The 17,656-nt window shown below is 40.4% G+C and overlaps 1 long non-coding RNA gene across 1 annotated transcript; it reads right to left on the reverse strand.

Moving 5' to 3' along the window:
* Nucleotides 1-1,096: 1,096 nt before the first annotated feature.
* On the reverse strand, nucleotides 1,097-16,391 carry LOC137446513 (uncharacterized). The gene is made up of 3 exons (XR_010988666.1): nucleotides 14,297-16,391; nucleotides 14,072-14,188; nucleotides 1,097-1,156 (listed from the first exon to the last, which is right to left on the reverse strand). It is a non-coding gene; the product is annotated as an uncharacterized lncRNA (long non-coding RNA).
* Nucleotides 16,392-17,656: the final 1,265 nt, after the last annotated feature.

Genomic DNA, 17,656 nt, shown 5'->3' on the forward strand with positions numbered 1-17,656 from the left:
AGTTGTCATAGGATCATAAAGTCATAGAATTTTTTCTGTTGGACATCTAAGTTCTTGAGTCCAACCATCAATCTGAGATCAGCATGGCCATTAAACCATGTCCACAGATGCCATGTCCACATGTCTCTTGAATACCTCCAGGGAAGATGACTCCAACAGTCTCCCTGGGCAGTGGAGTTTTTATGTAAATATGCTGAATTAAGGCTTTTTGTTGCCTTTCTTGGCCCAACATTTGTATTTGTACTAACCAAGGTCTCTGGACATGGGGTATGAAGTAGAGCAAACCCTTTAATACAATCAGTTTTTCATCACTCCTAATGAACACACACATTGGGATGCAGCCATGATCAAGAAGAAGTATCAGAACACAATCCAAGACACCTCAGCATGCTTTAACCCTGTTCTAATTCCACAACTATCAATTATTTGACTGTAGACATCTTTTTCTGACATTGCACCCCTTGAGTTTACAGCACAAAAAGGACTGTCACTGTTCAGGAGGGGAAAAAAAAGTCTGCAGTTCCAAAGCAATTAAGAATGTGATTTTGCTTAATTAAACAAGATTTGATATATCCAGTGCTTAAAGGTCTTTGCCTCTGCACTGTGAGGGAGGTTTCTTATCTCCTCTGTGCCACTGAAACATGAGCTGAGTGGCAGCTCTCTGCTAAGCCAGTTTCGAAGGCAATTTCACTAATATTTTCCAAATCAGTTTGACTTTCCCACCGTCTCAGGATCAATCCCCATCTAGAAGTATTTCGTGTGGCGGCTGCTTCCTGAGACATTTGGCTTCCTGAATGCATTCCTTTGGGACTTGGAAAAGGATTTGAAGAAAGCTGGAGGTAGTTCACTTTTCAAGCATTTTGTGGTCAGCCTCCTTTCCTCAACTGCAGCCCTGTCACAGACTCACAGAATGGTCTGGGTTGGAAGGGACCTCCAAAGGTCATCTATTCCAACCCCCTCTGCAGTAAGCAGGGGCATCCTTAACTAGATCAGGCTGCCCAGATCCCTGTCAAGCCTCACGTTGAATAGGGATCCTCAGAACAGAAGGAAAGAGAAATCCCTGTCAGTTTAAGTAACCTGGAAAGAATCAGGAGCTCAGAGAAGGATCTTCAGCTTGCATTTGTGTGAGGGAAAATTAAACTTGTTTAAGACCCAGCTGTTGTTGGAGAGAGAAAAACATATTTGATTTTTATTAGGAAAATTAAGAATTCATGAGTAGGAGTGAAGGCAAAAGTTCACCTGAGGAAACAGGTCTGGAAGGCAACAGGATCCTTTATTTAGACTTTATCCTGCCTTGTACATTCCTATCTATTGCTTCATATTGCCATGTGCCAGTTTGGATGAGTAGCTAATAGCAGCTGGCCTGATTTAACTAGCAGGTTGTGATTACCTTCAAAACAAGTGGCAGAAATTTGTACTACTGTGGATGTAGCTGACCTGACTCCTACCCATGCCTTCAATGCACAGGGAGGATTTCCTTACAACCTCTCAATACTTTCCAGGTGAAATTGCTGAATCCTTACATGGGGATTACATAAAGGGTGGATCATAGAGAAGCAGATTTTTGTCCACAGTTATTATGTCTCATTATTGTTGTCTGGCAAATGCATGGTCTCACCTTTATTTGTCACATTCCCTGCTCTTACACTTGTAAATGCTCCCCACAAGTTAAAAATATTTCTGAAGTGACTAGTCAAATATATAAAACAGATGCACAATTGCAGCTTGGGATGAATTAATTCTGTCTGTCTGTCTGTGAGCAAGAGAATAAATGTGTAAGTAGATCAGGGAATACAATGGACTAAGCACACCAGCTGATCTTTAAATCCCTAGATCTTGGTCATTGCTTCTTTGTGTCTTTAATATAAGGCCAAAATGTGTCCAGCACTTTTGATTTCTGTTTTTCTATCATTGAAGTATAAGTTTAAACAGCCAAATTGCAGGAATTTCCCCCTAAACTAGTAAGGCAATGAGCCAGCTCTGTAGGCCTTCTTTCAGATCAGTTACTGCAACCCTCACTAGCAGCAGGCAGTACAGAGACCTACTGGGATTTGTAGGTGTAAATTAGGCTACCACATACACTGTGGCGCACATCCACATGTGGAGATGGAGGTTCCCTTAGTGTATTTTGAACAACTGTTCTTTGTCTGAGAGTTTGACAACCTGGCCTTATGTCTCAAGTGTCAGGGCTACAGCGAGTTTTATGGCTGGGCTCAGATCTTCTCAATTACATACATCATCCTATATTGAGAGAGACAGTTAGACATTGCTCTTTTGAGAAGGCAAGCAACACTTGTGCAATTACATCCTCACCTCTGAAAACCTGCATTATACATTCACATCCTCCACAGACAGTACTTCACGACAGAAATATTAACATAGTGATCAAAAATGCTCTAAGTAATGACAAACAATATGGCTAGTGAAGGAAGTTCTGCATAACCATATGAGCAGCTAGGGACCTGAATGAGGTACTCAAATCACCAAATATAATTTGAGGTACCATAAGCAAACATGCAATCAACAGTTCTAAAAATTAAAAGCCCAGGACAGCAGCTACTAGCTACTTTAATTAACCATGAGACATGGCTTGCTTTCACATCATTTGCTTTATTACCTCCATCAGGATGAGTGTTAAAATAAATGATGTGAACAGTACTGGTTTGGCTGTCAAGAAAAACTTGGTTTCTTGATTCCCAATACCTTCTTACACAGCCTTGGGCAGGGGAAATCCAGATCTACCAGATACAGTTAGTTAGTCCACATTTATTGATGGAAATTGTGCATAGAACCATTCTGAGATGATTCAGGATTTCAGTTTTTGCACAGCCTATAAAATTCCCTGTTTAACTCTTCAATTTTGATTTCTTTCTGAGTTCTGTTTTGGGACTCTCACAAGAAGAATATTGAGGTGATGGAGCCTGTCCAAAGAAGGCAAAGAAGCTGTCCAAAGAAGGGCCTAGAGAACAAGTCCTGTGAGAAACAGATGAGGGAACTAGTTGTTTAGTCTGGAGAAGAGGGGGCTGAGAGGGCTTCTCACTCTGCAACTACCTGAAAAGGAGATTGTAGCAAGGGGGCAGCTCAGTCTCTTCTCCCAAGTAACATACAATAGGAAATGGACACAAATTGTGCCAAGGGAGGTTTAGAGTTGAAATGAAGGAAAATTTCTTCTCTAAGAGGGTTGTCAAGCCATGGAACAGGCTGCCCAAGGAAGTGGTGGATTCACAATCCCAGGAAATATTTAAAAGTCTTGTAGATGTTGTGCTGAGGAACATGGTTTAGTGGTGACTTGGCAGTGCTGGGTTAACAGTTGGACTTGCTGATAATAAAGGTCTCTTGCAACCAAAATGATCCTATGGTTCTAAGATTGTGAAGCTATATGTCTGTTTTGACATGGGTTTTGTATGTATGTATGTTTTGTTCACAAGTTATACTGATGAGGACAGCAATACTGAACAGGCAAGATTTGGTCCTCTGTTCATACTGTTTCTTCTGCATTCTGTTAACACAGAAAAGAGATGTGATAGGGCCAGATCCAGTTTATTTTCTCACATGCTTATTATATTCTTGTGTGTAAATATCCAGACTCATGCAATCTGAAATAATGCTTTAATGCCCTTGTAAAAACTCAGCCCTTCTACTTTTCTAAGGAGCCTGCTAAAAGAAACAGTCAATCTCAGGTATAATAGATTTTTCTTTTAGGCTTCAACAATAAAATAGTTGGTGGTCTCTAATGCTACTGCCTTTAAAACATTCCTGGGTTTTACTAGGATAACCAATAAGTCTGGAAAGTCCCACCCTAAGAGCAGCAGCAGCTTTTGTTCAGAGAACACAAGTTCCTCCTTGTACAATGTTGGACTCAGGGGTGTCTGAACTATGAATGGGTGGCTAAGGGCATAATAGGCAACAGGTTTTGGATTTTTATGAGTGGGGGGAGAAAGGCAACCCTGCATTATGGTGCTAATGTATAACACTACCTGAAACATGAAAGAACTTCATCCAGTTCCTGTTATACATGGTCAGATCCTCAACAGGTACAGCATAATGAAGCTGCATTGATCTCCAGGGAGCTCTGCTGATTTATGTTCCCAGATCTGGTTATATATCTACACACCATATGTTGTCCTTAAGCAATCAGAGAATGCACAGATTTCTTCAGCATTTTTTAATATGAAACTACATGCAAATGCATGTGGTTTCTGAAGTGCATGAAATATATCTATGCAGAGCTAAAAAACATTTTCTGACTTAGACTAATTTGTTCCACTGCAAATGACAAAGCTGTTCCTTTTCTTTCTAATATGCCTAGAAAATAAAGCCATGGCTCACTGTATTTATGAAACTGCATTTCTTCTTGGTTTATTATTGCTGACTGACCTCATGAGCTAACTTTCCAGAAGAGCACATGTGAATTTATTTACATACATGCCAATTATATTAATAGAAGTTGCAATGACTCATCACTGCACATTGCTAAAAATTCACACTCATCTCGTCTTTGCAGTGAGCTTTCTGTTACACGTGAATTTCCTCAGCTTACCTTGCTAGAAATTCAGATACCCTTATTCCTTTGGGAAGAAAAGTTCACTTTTCTGCCTGAGATGGCAGGCTCTTAAGCTTGCAATCCTTGTGAACAGAGCTGCAGCCAAGTCCAGTAATGGCCACTATAAAGTGTAACCCTATTTGGGATTCAGATTCTCACTATATTCCTGGAAAAGAACAGCTACTTGCACTGCCCACTCTTGGTCCTTGTTCAATGATGCTTTAAGACCACACACACATACAAGCAGTAAGAACATATATTTCAAGTTCTTGCAGTGTCCTAACTTTTGTATAAGATCAAGTATGTCTCATAAGGCTGGAGCTGGGTGGACTGTAATATACTTCCTGTAGATAATATTTGTTAATAGTTTTTCTCTGTCCTTTCTTTGCTCTTTCACATAGCTCCCACCTCTTTGCTTTTTGCCATATTTCTCTTTAGTCCCACTTTATTTTTCTCCCCATTCCTTTTTTCTCATGAACTCACCTTTATGAAATACAAATTCAGCCACAATCACAATTAATTTGACAACCTCACAGAATTTGCATACATACAAGGTTAAATAAAATGTATATGTAAACACCTGCAGGTAAATGTGTTCCAGTGTACTTATGACAGGCTTAGAAAACTGCTCTGCACTGTCCCAGCACAGCTTCCAGAGAGGGCTTTTGAAAATCCCACTGCAATAGTTTAAACTCCTGATCCGAAGCTCAGAAAAAATTCCTAAAACCCACTGTCTTTCTTGAAAAATGTAATTGGTGGTGGCAGTTTATAGGTCAGAGTCCAGACAGAGGGTTCTTCTTCATGAGAACTATGAACATGTTCATAATTTAGATGGTCAGTTTGCCTGAAAGACAGAACTGGAATAGCTGAGGTGTTTAGCATGTAACTGTCTTGATAATCATGTTTTAGATACACACTCACATGGACAGCTATTTCAGTGCCCTGTTTTTAGCTGAATATTTGCAGGTAACCTTAGAGGATAAGAGCAGTAATTGTCAAGTGAGTTTTGGCAAGAAATCCCTACTTAGAGCTAATAGATGTGAAGTATGCAATACTTAATGTTGTACCAATAAGTGATTAATAATCACTGCTGTTAACAAAACACTTCAGACAATTTTACTTTCTTGTAGAAAGGGATCAAATTAAGAAGTGGTCCCTGTCCCAAAGAGCTGGCATTCATGTCAGGCCAAAAGGATGATTGTTTACACTTGTGTAGTGATGCAAAGGAGCAGATAAGGGCATGAGCTTGTAACACAAAGTGAAGGAAAGGAGGATTGTAAGCACTGTAATCTAGAATGATCATGGAGCACAACCTTGAAGCCTAAGCATCTTCCCCCAAGAGCTCACAGATCACATCACAGAGATGAGCTGAGAACTGAACCTGTCTGTCAAGTCCCAAGCCAGTGCTTTAACCATCTTTCCATTTAGCCAGCTTTACCCAGGCAATCTCAGCGGTCCAGATTCTGCCTTGAGGTATATGTTGGCCTCATTAACTTACTCTAAATAAGAGCTGTAAGCAGAACATAGCCTACAGAAAGCAAGATTTATGGGCTGAAAATGCCACATTCTTTGCTTTTTATTCAGTTGGGGGGCTGGGGGAGGAATGGCAAAAGCAAAAGGCAAAGCTTGAAACAAGCTGAGCAAAGTAGACTAATGAAGACTGCATATTTTTCATTCTGCAACATGAAAATATATACATGTGAACATAAAAAACACAGGTGCCCAAACACTGCAGTCGCCTCTTAAATCTGCTCTAAAGCACCAATGGCTATGTTATACCTGTCTCCAGAGAGATATGTAAATTACTTTTTCTTTTGAGGGAAAACAAAATCATCTTCAATAAGATTTTGGGGTTTTTGCACCTTTTCCCCTCAGGCCCTGTGGCCTTCTTGAATTAAGTGTGTATAGGTGCCATGTTCTTTGCACAAAGACTGCACAACAACTTACTCTCAACAGGAAAAGGTAAAGCTTTAGTTATGCTACATTCCTAATATTTTCTGCTGTCCATGAAAAACTACTGTAAACAGAGTACAACACAGTAAGCTTTCTCTGCTAATATGCTGTCTAGACTGCTTAAAATATCCGTTCTCATTGCCCAGCTTGTATCATGGCTTAAACTTTTAACCTCGTTTCTTTTCTCTTTGACCGCTTCATAGGCTTTGAGCTTTTTTGAGTATTTAATACCCAAATGGCCATGCCACCCAAGCTGCTGGGGATACAAGAACTCTTAAAATCTCCCCTTTATTGTGATGTTGAGAAGACTAACTTCAATCTAACATAAAAAGTTAGAAAATGTCTTCCACCTTCATAGAGCCTCCAGCATAGGCTACCTTCCCAGACTGGACGACATTGATACATTAGAGAAGTGACAGCAGGCTATTCTGTAACACCATCACATATGTGATAGAAGGGGCAGAGGGTTCGTCATAGAACCATACAAACTTTGGGGCATTGCTAATGCGTGCCTTTGATTTCTGTTTATGGCCCCCAACTTGAGTGATCTGTCATGTTGGCACCAACTTGACTATTTTTAAATGATGTAACAGCTGGCTCAACACATACTTCAATGATTTATGTTCATGTCACAAAACCTTCGTACTGAAAGGAAAACTCTCAAGTAGTTTCTGCTATCTTACCCCATATGCAGATACAGTCTACATACTTTATCCCAGACCACCGTAGCATACTTATTAACTAAATTGAAAGCAGTGAGATATGTAAGGGGAGGAAAACATGGAACAACAAAGGCAGCAACAAGACATTTGAGGGGTTAAAAACCTTGAAGTTCATTAATCATGAGGCATAACTCCAGAGTTATGAACTGGCCCTTCCTATGAAATGAAATACAGAAATGAAGTTAATTCCTGCATGTGCAGAAGAACACTCACATGAACATGGATGCATTCATATTTCAGTAACAGAGCAAATCAACCACACAAGAGAGCACTGTGCTGATTATTATAATCAAGTATCAGTTTGTATCTAGCAGCACTCATGTCCAATGGAGAACCACAGAATATTTCACATGCCAGCACTAACAATTACTAAAGACACTCTTCTGCAAGGCAGCACTTAGCATGGTATTTGGCCTACAACGTCTCTCAGTTACAAATAGTCTGAGTGCAAACCTGTGGTTAACAGTCCTTCCAGATGTGGCTGAGCAGCCTTGCCTTCTCAGAGGTCTAGAAATCCAAGGGTCCATAAGGGAATATTTTTCACTACTGACTAGAAAAGTTTCTGTAATTCTTGGTGCCATTTTCCTCACCATCCTGAGGTACAGACTTCCATGAACTGAAGATCTGCAAAAATATTTGCAGTGTCCCCACACAAAAGCGGAAAAGCACCCCAGTGCAATCTCTGTACATAGGCCTGTGGTAATGGGAATGTCACTTACCAAACAAAACCGAGACACAGATCCTGTCCTAAGAGGTAGCGTTAATGTGTCGGTGAGGAGATGGGATGAGTGTTCTACTGCTGTTAACTGCCACAAATTGCTCAGAATTTCCTGCAGCTCTGACACTACCAGGGAGGACCTCCTTGCCTAAAACACCTGAAGGAATTCAAAACTGATTTGTGTATGGGCTAACTTAGACTCAGCTGCACCTGTTAAAAGTCATTTAGCGCAAGGTAACAAAATTTGGCTACCTTGTATATGGAGAGCAAAAGCTAACTAATTGAATGGAATCATGATGACCTGACCCCTTCCCTCACATTACCACACAGCTGAACTTGTAACACTGACTTTAAGAAAGCTGCAAATTCTCAAACCCAGGAAAACTTCAGCCAGACTTCAGTGTGATGTGTGGTCTCTCAGCTCCTTCCTGAATCCTCCCAGAAGGTGCACACAAGGCAATAAGCTCTTCATCCAGTTCACTATGAGGAAATTCTAACCTTTTAGAGCCTGGCATCATCATACCTCCTATCACATCCTCCCAATCCATCTCTCACACCCTGCTATACCCTGCCCACCCCAGTCACAGAAGGCAGCAGAGGACATCAGAAGCCCAGTGGAATAGTAGATATGGCTGGGGACTCTCCTCTCTCTCCAGCTTGGCTTCTCTGCCCCCCTGGAGGCAGGTCTGTGGCTTGGGCAGTCAGTCAGGGGCACTGTTCCTTACCTTTCCTCCTCCCTCAGCGCAGGCTCTCCTCATCATGGGCATTGCTGGATCTAGCTGTGCTGTGAGGCACGAAGCTCCTTCAGCACCAGGGCCAGATGAGATGGCAGCAGCAGGCTGCGACTTTGTGCTGTTACATTGTGTAAAATATGCAAAGCTGCTGTTGGAAGATCTGGCAAGAGTTGCACGTATAGAGGAGGAGGAATAAATCTCCAGGACTCTCCTCAGGGTAGAGTCTCTTCTTTGCCTATGAAGTTTGTCCTCACCCAAACTCCAAGCTAGACAAGCTGTAGAAGGCATTCTCCATGCCATTAACCATGGCAACAGGGTTTAATTCTTTTTGCTTCATTTAAGAACTGAGAGGACTTGAAAGTGGATGAGGAGCTCTGTGCTCACCATGACAGGGTCATCCTGAACTTAGAAATTCCTTCTGCACTGAGTCCCACCATGAAGGATGTACTGTAACTGTACCTAATTTTGTTTCTTTGGCTGCCTTTTAGCTGTGTCCTGAGCTGTTTGGTTGACTACCTTAAAATACATTACTTTTAAAAGAGATACTTCATAAATATGTCCAAAAACAACTACTGTTCAAAGACTTGCATTATGGAAACAAAATTTTAACAATTAAAAAAAAACAACAAACACCACAGGGAATCATAGAGTCAAAAAAAGGTTGAAAAAGACCTCAAAGATCATCAAGTCCAATCTGTCACCCGACACCTCATGACTACTAAACCATGGCACCAAGTGCCACATCCAATCCCCTCATGAACACCTCCAGGGATGGCAACTCCACCACCTCCATGGGCAGCACATTCCAATGGCTAACAACTCTCCCTGTGAAGAGCTTTCTCCTCACCTCAAGCCTAAAATTCCCCTGGTGCAGCTTGAGACTGTGTTCTCTCATTCTGATGCTGGTTGCCTGGGAGAAGAGACCAAACCCCTCCTGGCTACAGCCTCCCTTCAGGTAGTTGTAGACAGCAATAAGGTCTCCCCTGAGCCTCCTCCAGGTTAAACAACCCCAGCTCCTCAGCCTTTCCTGTAGGGCTTGTGCTCGAGGCCTCTCAACAGCCTCGTTGCCCTTCTCTGAACATGTTCAAGAGTCTCAATGTCCTTCTTAAATTGAGAGGCCCAGAACTGGACACAGTACTCAAGGTGTGGCCTAACCAGTGCTGAGTAGAGGGGCACAATGACTTCCCTGCTCCTGCTGAAAATCCATGTGGGATGGAGAACAGCTTTCCCAGTGTACTAGCATGGGACAGTTGTGCTGATTGTTGAGGGGATGTTGTGGGAAATCAGAGGATATCTTTACTAACTGCTCTTAAAAATATAAAAATAACATGTATATACAGTTTGGAAGTTAGCAGTAAGTAAAAAGGAAGCACATATTCTTTTGCCTTTGTGAATTCAATGCTGGTATGCCAAGGACCACAGAATCCAAACATCATGGAAATGCTCATTAACTTTTAGCACAGATTTGACTTTGAGAGCTGTGGAGCACCTCTGACCCAGTACAAGGAAGTTATGCCTTTCTTCAGCTTGCACAGAAACAACTGCTCTGGGTCATGTAATAAAATATCTGTCCAGGTCAGGATCCTGTTCCCAGTGTGGCTATTAATGGATGTGGAGACCCAGTGTATTGCTTCTTCCTGGACCTCTGTGCAGTCATAGAATCATAGGATGGTTTGGGTTGGAAGGGATCTTAAAGATCATCTATCTCCAACCCCCCTACTGTGGGCAGGGACACCTTTTATTAGAATACACCTTTATTAGAATAAACCAAACCAGGTTGGAAGAGACCTTCAAGATCATCGTGTCCAAAACTTACACTAGGAGATTTCCCTCCTTCTTTCAGTATTATTATAAGATTGGTATTGGACCCATTTGAACCTTATGGTGAATTTCTCACCTGAGTGATCTCCAGAATTTCTCAGGCACCTATGCCAATGATCACAGCTCAATGGGTGGTGTGTACCTGAAGAGTAACCAGTCCCAGCTGTATTCTCTTTCCAGGCTCTTCCCCTGCTGCAGAATCATTTCAGTTTACTCACAGGAGGTTTCTGTTAGCAGGATTGTCACTGAGAGATTCCTATATGCATTAGGCAATCCCATAGCCTGCAAGTCATTCATAGCTTCCTCTCCTTCATTAGTGCCTAATTAATATTTCTTTTCCATAGTGCTCAAATCTCAAGTTTTAGTTACTAAGTTTTAGCTTCTAATCTTTGACAATACAAGCAAATAAATCTTTAGTTTCTCCCTTGGTTATGGTTTGTCTCAGGCTTTTCCTGTGGTGGAAACAGAAATCTAGCTCCACTCCTTTCTCAGGAATCATTTTTCAGAGGTTTTGTACCCTATACAAGATTTTTGTTGTGGTGGTTATTTTTGGATTTTGGGTGTTTTGCTGTTGTTGCTTTGATTTGTTTTTAATGGTTTAGCAGGCTCCACATCTGAAAAGCCAAGCAAGCTACAGCAATTTATGCTAGTACCAGCGGTTCAGGCAGATTTCCTTCTCTCTGCCTAAATGGGCATTTAGCTCCTCTCAACAGCCTAGGGATCACAAGTACACTGAACCCACCACTCTTACTCGGGGGTGGCCATTTGTAGGTCCTCTCCAGCTTCAGAGTCTAATTCCATAAACCCCATGCTAAACCTACATATATACGCACACACATACACAAACATTTATTGTCCATATGTCTGTCTTGGCTTTATTCAGGCCTAAATAAAAATCCTTCTAATCTGTATCAGGCACTGTGGCGGTCATCCCTGTGATACTTCAGTGCCTTGCTGCCTCTAATGCTTTTTAGGTAATATTAGGAAATAATAGTCAAAAGCCTTTTAGAGCAATCGTAATCTTTCTCTCAGCCCCCTTGGATTTGAGACTGGGATCTGAATTCCTGGTGTAAGCTAAAATCTATACAGTGTCCTCACACTTCTCGCTCTGGTTTTCCCATGTCTGCCACCATTCCATCTTTCTTACAACATCTGGTAGCTTTTTTTATGTATCTATATCTGAGGGCTGAATTAGACACATGACTTTTAAATTGCTTAAAATATTTTTACATCTTCCAACCTACTAAATCCCACAGATGGGTCAAATTATCTGCTAAGATCTGCTCAGTGGGTCTCACTGTAGTGTTTTCTTGTCACTGAACGTGCAAAACAATTATGTGAAAAAGAAAAAGGCTTGAATTATAATTAAACTATAATTAAAGTTTAAATTTATGGTGCTGAGCTGAGGAGGTAAGTTTGACTAAACATTTTGTCAGCATGTAGCAAAACAAATATGAATAAGGAATTGATATTCTCTGTATACCTTCTTGGTGCTCTTGTATGCCTTTTTACATGTACATCTCAACAGCTAACAGCGTAGGGATATAGATTTCAGGAGCGCATTGAATATGCACAGGCCATAATATTGATACATTTATAATGGTCTTCATATGGAAAATTCTAGCAAGTTCAAGTGATTTACTAAGATTTTGTTTAGGTATTCATGTCTGAATGAGAAACTCTCCAGAGGGTCATTTGCTCATTTCATAAATCAGAAAAGAACACATTTTTATACAAGTAGTTTAATACAGGAAATATGAGTCTAGTCAGTATCTTTCCAAATACATGTGTCTGAGTGGTTTTTGATGTGAAGTGCTGCCTAATGTCTTTTAAAGCACTATTTAAACAACTTCACATGAGCAACTACTAATCAATATGTCTCCCATTTTCTGACTCTAAAAGACCAATGCTAAATAAATGCTTTTCTGAATCATATATAATGAATAAAACAGAAAGCAACAGCAGCAGAAGAGAATGGCAAGAAGGCATTATTTAGAATATGTATTACCCCCAACATGTACATGCTTACCCCTAGTCTGGCTCTCTAATGGAAAAGAAATAACATGAAATTGGGCAATTATAGACCTTTCTCTGAGGTATGACTCAGCCTGCTATATTGTGTAAGGGCTGGCAGGAATGGCACTGGCAGTACTAAGCAATGTCCGGGCAGGCCAGAAATGACTGATTTATATCATAAAGAAGGGCGTAGCCAGAGAATAACTTCTAACAAATGCATCTGAAAATGAGCTGTAAAGAAATGAAGGATTGATAGCAAAGAGCAGGCCCCCAGGAAGTGCTGGGGTTTGAAAACTCCCATTTAACTTTGGTTTAATTATGTTTTGAGTGGAACCAGCAGGGGGAGAGGAGGCTTTTCCCAGAAACCGTATTTTTATATTGTAAAGTGTAGAGCAATTCAGACAAAGAGTCCCAAGCATCTCAACAAAGGAAATGGAAGACAAAGCTGCTTGCCAAACATGGACTGGCTATGTTTGTGGAGCTATCCTTTCATAAAAAAAAATAATAAAAATCTTAGCTTTTTTAGTAATGTGTTTTATCAGGAGAATTTCTGCACAAGCATCCATATACAGGGTGGGACTTGTGAGCTGTAATGCAGTAAGCCACATGAATGGGAGTAGTCACTCAGTGTTTGGGATGTTGATTTTTTTGGGGCACCAAAAATGCTGATTGAAGGCTGGAGAAACTGACAGGCACTTGAAAAGCTCAGACTGCTTCAGTCATATAAAAGAAACAGAAGGCTGAGAAGTGACTGCATACAATCTCTCCATTCGATGGCCACGTACTGAAGACTCTAACACAAAAAGGAATGGTGTCACAAAAACCCATAAGTGAAAGAAAGAATTTTAACTCTTGGAAGGAAATATTGAATAGATAGTTACAGGGACACGTCACCAAGGAAAGTGAGAGTCTTTCTGTGTCTTTATGTTCAGATCAGGATACAATGCCTTTCTGGAAAAGAGGTTTCAGCTAAATGAAATTTAGTCTTGTGCAAATTCAGATTACTGGTCTCAAAAGAGAGATACCCTTAGTAAGCAGATTACTCTTTAGTAAACTAGACTAGATAATCTAATGGCCCTCTCTGGCTTTAAATTAGCTCACTCTTCAAGTCTTTACCTACTCACTTCAATGAGCATGGCTACAAACAGTAATGTTAAATTAGCAAGTCTATTGACATTTGTATTAGTGTATGACTTCTGGGTTGGAAAAGCCTCAGTGCAGTTTAAAGGCATATATTTAAGTTCCACTAAACCCACCAGAGCCCAATGTGCATTCCTGAAGCATACCCTAGAAAATAAAGATATCTGTTTAAAGTGAAATGAATAATGCTTGGTAAGAGAGCATCTGTGTTTTCCACTTTCATTTTCCAGTGCTTTCAGTGTACATGCTTGTTGTTTTAAAACTTCTCCCTTCCCAAGCATAATAGTTCCAAAATAAATAAAATAATATAAAAAAGGAATAATTATGTTGATGTTAATTGCAGTACATGTGGGACTAATTGCACTGCCCTTCATTCTAATTGCTCACCATTTGCCATTGTAATGTCCTGATTTTGATTGCTTACCTTTTATGAAAATGTGATTACGTGCACTGAGATTTCTCATATATATACCAGAATCCTCCAACTGAATGTTTGGGACTCCTAGAAAGAGGCATTTATTCAAAACAAAGGAGTTGTCTCCTTAAACAAACAAACAAAAAAAAAAAAAAAGTTGGGAGAAACATCATGGCTTATCTATGTTAAATGAATTTTAGTGCCTTTTGTATGAGTAGCTGTTGTGCTTCTTACCTTCTGAGTGACAGTAAATCGTTGGAAGGTGACTTTTGCTGTGCCTATGAAAATCTCCTCGTACAGCACAAAGCAGAAGCTGTTGAAAAGCTCATAGTTCCCACATGCTCAGAAAACACTTTTCAGTTGTCTGCTAAAACAAAAACCAAACCAAACCAACAAAGAAACACAAATCAAACCAAACAAAAAACCCAAACACAAAAAAAACAAACACAAATAACCCCAAACCAACAAAACCTCCACTTCTACTGAGCTTATTCAACAACCTTACTATTTCTCTAATCATTGCTCATTTGAGTAGGAGTACATGGGTAGTGAGAAGAGGTTCTTGTCTCTTCTCTGGCTTCTCCCCCAGTGTTCAACCAGGACAAAGTAGAAAGCAACCTTATTCAGATCCAGAGGGGATGAAGGCTGTTGTGGCCAGGTGCAGAGGAAGTGAGATACGTGGGTAAGTGTTGTGAAAAGGATACGCTGGAGTAATATGACTGTAAAGAACAATAAGGCCAAAATAAGATTGCATAAGCAGTCCTGATTTGATTTAGTTTCTGAGTTTTGTAAACCCTGCTTTGCATCTATGATGTTGTTCCTCCACTTTATTTTCACATGGGATGTGTAATGCCTCAGCACAAGAAGTATGAGTAATGAACTTTCCCAAAGTGGTATGACTCTGGTATCCCCAACATAAAGCTCTCTCTCCTTAGCAGACAAATACAGATTTGACTTGGCTGTTTCTCCCATCCCATTTTAATTAATTATTTTTCCTCTCCAGCTGTTTCCAGTCTGGAAGGTCCTCATTCCCATCTATATGTGCCTTTGTGCATTTCTTACCTTTTTTGTCCATCTTCTTTAGTTCACATCCCTGTACCTTCCATGTGAATTTTACAACCTTCCTTATGTAGCTTGCGAATGTGACCAGTCCCTTTCCAGATCAGATCTTCTGTCTCCCTAGTCTCTTCTCTCATTTCACTTGCTTTTCCTTTCTTGTTCTCTTACTATCTAAATAGTTTTTCTATTTTTTCTAGTTTTTTTCTTTTCCTTCAAAGTATTTTTTCTAGTTCCTATGTCTATTGATCTCTTCTCCCATTGAAACCACTACATTTGTATCCATAGCATGCTCTGGGAGGGATTTTCACAGCTCTGTTACCAGCATGTAAAGAAACACTTCCTGTTGTTTTCAACCTTGCTCTTACTGGTTTTATATCACATGCACTAGTTGTTGTAGTGGAAAAGACAGTGAAGAGTTGATCTCTGCTCAACCTCTCCTTACCATTTGTAGTGCTGTAGGCTTCTGTCATGCCCCCACCCCCAACCTGTCTCTTTCCCAGATTGAATCATTTTTCATATGGAAGTCATTCCAAATGTTTGATCATCATTTTTGCCCTTTGTTGAACCTTTTCCAGTTCATGATATCCTTTTTGGGGGAGGGGTTTACAGATGAAGGGACAGAACAACACACCTTATTTGAGGTGTGGATGAACCATGGCTGTAGAGAGTGATGAATTGGGTTTTGTTTTGCTTTCTTTTCCTTCCCTAATCATTCATGAGATTTGATTTTCTTTTTTTTTTTTTTCCTGGTGGCTTCTGAGCCCTGAGCTGATGTTTTCATTCAAGGTTCACTTCTTAGTGGTAACAGTCAGCTCCGAGCACATCATTTTATAATGAATCTAGGATTGTTTTTCCCCGCATGAATCACTTTATATACACCGAATTTCATCTGTCATTTTAATACCCACTCACTCAGCTTCATAAGGACCTCCTGCAATCCCTTCACAATCCCTGCTGTTAAAAACCAAGAGGAAGCCAGTGGCACCTTTTTCTCAGGAAAGATTAGCAGGGCCTGAGCAGTGCAGAAAGACTCAACTACATGCAAGGTCTTCTGGATGAGCTGCTGTTACACTGTTCTCAGGACAAACTGAGCACTCAGGGAGGCTGGGCAAGAGCCTGAAGGCAAAGAATGTCACGCTTTCCAGAACGCTCTTCAGTCTCAATCTAAACAGGGCCTGAAAGCACGGGTATATGAACGTGGGGAGGAGCAAGGCAGGCTTACCCTGTGCAGCTGCACATGTTGCTTGGGAGTTAGACTGGCTATGGTACAGCCACACATCTGCTAATGGCAGCTCATAAAAGCAAAACCAAACCAAACAAAAAAAAAAAATTGCCTTTGGTTTAAAGTTTGCCCCCTCCGTGCCCCTCTCCCTCCTCCCCACCTTTTTTCCCCTCTCTGCTTCAAAAAACAGACAGGTTTGAGTCTGACTCTGAAGCACCCTCTGCTACAGTATGTGCCATTTACTTTAGTAAGGCTGATTAAGTCATGCATTTACAAGTAGACCTTCCATCAGAGCTAATTTAAAGCAGATGTTCTGGGTTCCACAGCCAGGGAGGCATCAGTCTGAGAATTGTGAGGGTCTCTGTAAGAATGCTGTTTTTACTGCACTTTATAGTGCACTGGGAGGAGGTTAATTGGTGTAAAAGTTTAATTTCAAATAAGGATCCCCTTTTAAAGTTGCATATATGCATATACCTTTTTATGGAGCATTATATTACAAAGTCAAAGTGGGGGAGAAAAATTATCCAAAACCATTTCAGGATCAAAGACACCCAACCTGTCAAATGCTAAGATATTTTTATGAGGAAATAGGACTCACATTTGCTCCAGAAGATGCAGAGAGAAGTACATGAGTGGAAAAATATTTAACTAGATTCCATGGTATATTAGAAGAAGGAGAAAAAAAAACACCCATGCCAATATGTTGGCTTCAGAACCTTCTGGCTTGACTTCTGCTGTTGAAAATATTGGCAAGAAAATGCTCTGTGCTGGGATTATTTATTAGAAAAGCAATAGATTTGTACAGTTTAACAATAGAGGCAGGATTCAGAGTAGCCCCTTTTCTCTGTGTTCTAACTTTCAGCTACTTTTGTTTTTTATTTGTGAGCCAGAATAACTACACTTATCCCTTCAAATGATCAGCAGCACTGGCTTGGCATGATTTTATTATTTGATTAATTGTATTACTTGAGGATGGCTATGGCCTGTGTCTTGCACTGAATATTGCACAGGCTCCTCCCAGATGAGAGAACAGTTTCCTTATGAAGCTTAAGTCATTCAGATTTACATTTTAAACTTGTTAGAAGTTATTTGATTTGTTTTTTTGCCTTTAATAAAGACAACAATAAAAGAAAGTGTTTACTTTGAACTACAGTCTAGGTTTGCAGGAGATACAGACTATGACCCAAAAGTCCCTCCCTCTCTTCTGATGGATAATCTCATTAAATTTTGTTACTCTTCCTGCCTTATATTACAGGAACACCTATGGGCCTGTGCCAATCTTTCTCAGCACTTTCCAAATCATGGTCTTGAGC

This window comes from Melanerpes formicivorus, unplaced genomic scaffold (assembly GCF_026170545.1).
Source record: "Melanerpes formicivorus ecotype bairdi unplaced genomic scaffold, bMelFor1.0.p_v2 SCAF_17, whole genome shotgun sequence".
NCBI classification, from domain to species: Eukaryota; Metazoa; Chordata; class Aves; order Piciformes; family Picidae; genus Melanerpes; species Melanerpes formicivorus.